At 32.1% G+C, this 5,007-nt stretch overlaps 1 pseudogene; it reads right to left on the bottom strand.

Moving 5' to 3' along the window:
* Window positions 1-546: 546 nt before the first annotated feature.
* On the bottom strand, window positions 547-647 carry LOC112534890 (annotated as a pseudogene).
* Window positions 648-5,007: the final 4,360 nt, after the last annotated feature.

Raw genomic sequence — 5,007 nt, 5'->3', positions numbered from 1 at the left:
ATATAGATGATTCATCAACTCAAAATTCCTACAACTTCAGATCAGCTGTTAAAAAGGCAGAAGAGGACCAAGAAGTAGAGAGTGAGTTTGCACCTCCAAGGCTAGGAGAAGAAAAAGAATAGCTAGAAGAAAGATTTGAAAAAGAGGTTGAAATAAGGCGAATGAACAAAGACAAGTAGCAGCTGAAAGGCAAATGGCTATGAAGGATTATGCTCGGCCTATAATTGGTAACACTACTTCATGCATAGTTTTAGGTGATGCATCTAGATATTATAAACTTAAGAACATCCATTTTAATATACTTTCTTCATTCTATGGTATGCTTAGTGAAGATGCATTGATATTTATTAGGGAATTTTATGCTATAGTTCATACATTTCCATTATCTGGACTAAATGAGGACCAATTAAGAATGAGATATTTTTCTTACTCATTAAAAGGAAAAGCAAAGGCTTGGTTGATGACCTTACCTCCTAATTTTTTGAGAATTTAAGATGAAGTGTATTAAAAATTTATGAGTAAATTTTACTCTTATTGAAATACCAACGAATTAGTGCTGAAATTTCTAACTTTTATCAAAAGGGTACTGAGTCCTTTCATAAAGTATGGGACCGCTCACTTTTATTACAATGCCAACACCATGAATACCCACTTCATGTAATTAACCAATCACTCTATGATGGTTTAACTCAACAATGTCATGTATGGTTGATAATGCAGTTGAGGGTGCTATGTTAGAAAAAACGGCTGATGAGGTTTATGATATCTTTGAGATATTAGGAGCCATGTCACAATAAAAGAGTGTGAGAACAAAATAAGTGGGAGTGAATGAAGTTGTGTCTAATAATGAGATGGCTATTCAAATAGTTGAATTAACTAAACAAGTTAAAATACGTGCTTCAATTAAGAATTTACTAAGCAATGAGGTTTGTGGTATATGTAGTGTTTATGGTCATGGTACTAATGTTTGCTCATCTTATGAGAATTATGCAAAAAAATGATTATAAATAGGTTAACTTGATGGAATCTTATCAGCCTAGGCAATCTAGGAATAACTCATATTCCAACACCTATAATCTAGTTTGGAGGAACCATCCAAATATTTTTTTAGAGAAATAATAACCAAAATCCACTATAGTTATTGAGGAACCAAAATCAGCCCCAATATCAAAACCAAGAACCTCAATACCTACGAAATCAAAATCAAAGACAAGTTACTCAAAGAAATACCGAGCTTAGAGGAAACACTCCAATCTTTTATAACATCTACCCATGATAGGATAGAGAGGAATGAAAAGAATATTGATTCTTAAAGCTTCAATGAAGCAATTGGAAACTCAAATTTTGCAAATTGCTGAAGCTGTACAAGAAAATAAGAAAGGAAAATTTTCAAGTCAAACTGTGCAAGCTAAAGCTCTCACCATTCTAAAAGATGGTGAGTTATTTGATGATAATGTAGAAACTTTAATTGAGAAAGATTATTTTTATGCAGGTACATCAAAAGAAGATAGATTAGTTAATGTGAAAATAAGTGAAGGAGGTATACAAAAAGAAAGAATAGTAAAGCCCAATCTTAGGCAAAAAAGGAAAGATAAGAATGCATTTTCAGGACCTGAGTTCAATAAGGCAGATGAGCCTTATAAGCCTCCTATTCCATTTTGTAACAGATTGAAAGAAAGCAAATAGGATAAGCAATTCTCTAAAATCTTTTATATGCTTAGAATATTGATTCTTAAAGCTTCAATGAAGCAATTGGAAACTCAAATTTTGCAAATTGCTGAAGCTGTACAAGAAAATAAGAAAGGAAAATTTTCAAGTCAAACTGTGCAAGCTAAAGCTCTCACCATTCTAAAAGATGGTGAGTTATTTGATGATAATGTAGAAACTTTAATTGAGAAAGATTATTTTTATGCAGGTACATCAAAAGAAGATAGATTAGTTAATGTGAAAATAAGTGAAGGAGGTATACAAAAAGAAAGAATAGTAAAGCCCAATCTTAGGCAAAAAAGGAAAGATAAGAATGCATTTTCAGGACCTGAGTTCAATAAGGCAGATGAGCCTTATAAGCCTCCTATTCCATTTTGTAACAGATTGAAAGAAAGCAAATAGGATAAGCAATTCTCTAAAATCTTTTATATGCTTTCTAAAGTTAACATTAATTTGCCTTTGTTGGATGTTATTAGAAGTATAATAGCTTATGCCAAGTTCTTCAAGGAGCTTAATTCCAACAAAAGGAGATACGAGAATAATGAAAATTTATGGTCTCTGAAATAGCAAGTGTTGTTCTTCAATAACAATTACCCCCTAAGATGAAAGATCTTGGGAGTTTTACCGTTGATATTACAATAGGAGATAAAAAAGTTGTAAAAGCCACATTGGACTTGGGAACAAGCATCAACTTGATGCCATATTCAATATATACACAACTTAGTTTGGAAGAATTGAAACCAACTACCATGTCTCTACAACTAGTTGATAGATCAATTAAGTCTCCAAGAGGCATAATGGAAGATTTACTGATTCAGGTAGGTCAACTGATAATCCCTGCTGACTTTGTGGTTCTTGACATGAAAAATACGCTAGCTAGGAAAAAGGGGAAAACAATACGCCTTGGTAGACCTTTTATGGCAACTACCAAAACAGTTATTGATATGCACAACAAGAAGCTGAGTATGACAGTCTTGGGAGAGACTATAGAATTTAAAGTGTTTGATTCTCTAACTCTATCTCCTAACACTTTAATTGATGAATGTTCGTATATTGATTATTTAGATTATTTTGTATATAAACATACTTACAGGATGGAGATGATAATTTAGATGTTGCATATAGAAGAAAATTTAGATGAGAAAGTCTTAGACTTTCATCATAAGTTATATGAAGCTATTCCAATATCACTTAATGAAAGCACCATTGGACCTTTAGATTCTCCCATTGAAAATGAAATAGAAATTATTAATGAACCACCTAAACTTAAGCTTAAGGAATTGCCTCAAACGCTCAAATATATTTTCTTAGGAGAGGGGAATACATATCCAGAATTTGTGGCTTCCAATCTTTTCCTTAGAAGAAGAGGCAACTATTAGAGAGTTAAGGAGACTTAAGAAAGCTATTGGGTGGGAAATTTCTGACATTAAGGGTATTAGTCCAACTATGTGTATGCATGAAATAATCTTAGAAGATAACACCAAAGCTGTTAGAGATATCCAAAGAAGGCTTAATCCTAATATGAAAGAGGTGGTGAAAAAGAAATTCCAAAAATTATTGGATGAGGCTATTATATACCTAATAGCTGATAGTAATTAGGTAAGTCCTGTACACGCAGTGCCCAAGAAGTCAGATATTATAGTCGTTAAGAATGAAATGGGGGAGTTAGTTCCCACAATAATGAACTACATGATGGAGAATAAATATTAATTATAGAAAGCTAAATGCTGCAACAAAGAAGGATCATTTTTTTCCTTATTGATCAAATTTTATAGTGTTTAGCATAATATAGATTTTATTATTTTTTTGATAAACTTTCAGGTTATTATAAGGTACCCATTGCACCCAAAGATCAAGAGAAGACAACTTTCACATGTCCTTTTGGAACTTTTGTATTCAAAGGGATGCCATTTGGACTTTATAACGCACCTGCAACATTCCAGAGATGTATGCTTTTTATTTCTCTCATATGTTAGAAGACTGCATTGAGGTATTTATAGATGATTTCTCAGTTTTTGGCTCCTCATTTGATGCATGTCTAAGAAATTTTATTCGTGTGTTTGAAAGATGCATTGAATGTAATTTAATTTTGAGTTGGAAAAAGGGTCATTTTATGGTTAAACATGATATTGTGCTAGGAGATGTGGTTTCTAGTAAAGATATTGAAGTTGACAAGGCAAAAATTGATTTAATTGCTAAATTGCCCCCGCCTACTTCAGTAAAGGGCATTAGAAGTTTTCTTGCTCATGTAGGATTCTATAGGCGCTTTATTAAAGATTTTTCTAAATTGCTCGCCCTTTAACTAAATTACTGGCTGATGATATTAACTTTATTTTAATGATGTATGCCTCTTTACTTGCCTTTTTACTTTAATACTTTGAAAGAAAAGTTGACTAGCACACTTGTCATTATGGTACCTAATTGGTCTCTTCCCTTTGAAATAATGGGTGATGCCTCTGATTATGCTATAGGAATTGATAAAACTTTACAGTCATATACTATGCTAGAAAAACTCTTGATGCTGCCCAAATGAACTATTCAATAACTAAAAAAGAATTTCTAACTATTGTGTTTTTATTAGACAAATTTAGATCTTACTTGGTGGGATTTAAAGTTATTGTGCATTTAGATCATGCAATTTTGAGATATCTTTTAACTAAGCCTAATGCTAAACCATGGCTTATTAGGTGGGTACTTTTATTACAAGAATTTGATATAGAAATAAAAGATGAAAAGGGTAGTGAAAATGTGATTGTTGATCACCTTTCTAAGTTGATTTCCGATTTTGATAATCTTAGTTCTAAAAAAGTAATTAATGGAACCTTTCTTGATAATCAATTATTTGTTGTGAATCATGAGCCTTAGTATACTGATATTGTAAATTACTTGGCTTATGGTATCATTAGACCATAATTAACATGGAATGAAAAGAAAAGATTTTTATCTGTTTGTAGATATTATTATTAGGATGACTCCTATTTGCTTAAACATTATTCTGATCAAATGATTAGAAGATGTGTACCTGAGAACGAGCAACAAAACATTCTTTCTTTTTGCCATGAGATGCATTGTGGAGGTCATTTTTGGTGGTAAGAAAACAGCCTACGAGATTCATCAATCATGTTTCTTTTGGCCTTCCTTATTTAAAGATGTGCATGTATTTTGTGCTAAATGTGATAGATGCCAAAGAAGTGGAAATATTAGTAAAAGCAATAAAATGCCTCAAACTTTTAATCTTGTGGTTGAATTATTTGACGTGTGAGGTATTTCTTTATGGAACCTTTCCCACCTTTTCATGGC

Source organism: Ricinus communis, chromosome 2 (genome assembly GCF_019578655.1).
Source record: "Ricinus communis isolate WT05 ecotype wild-type chromosome 2, ASM1957865v1, whole genome shotgun sequence".
Lineage (NCBI taxonomy): Eukaryota > Viridiplantae > Streptophyta > Magnoliopsida > Malpighiales > Euphorbiaceae > Ricinus > Ricinus communis.
Note: the sequence above shows the minus strand (reverse complement) of the source record. Positions and strands in the feature narration are given on the sequence as shown.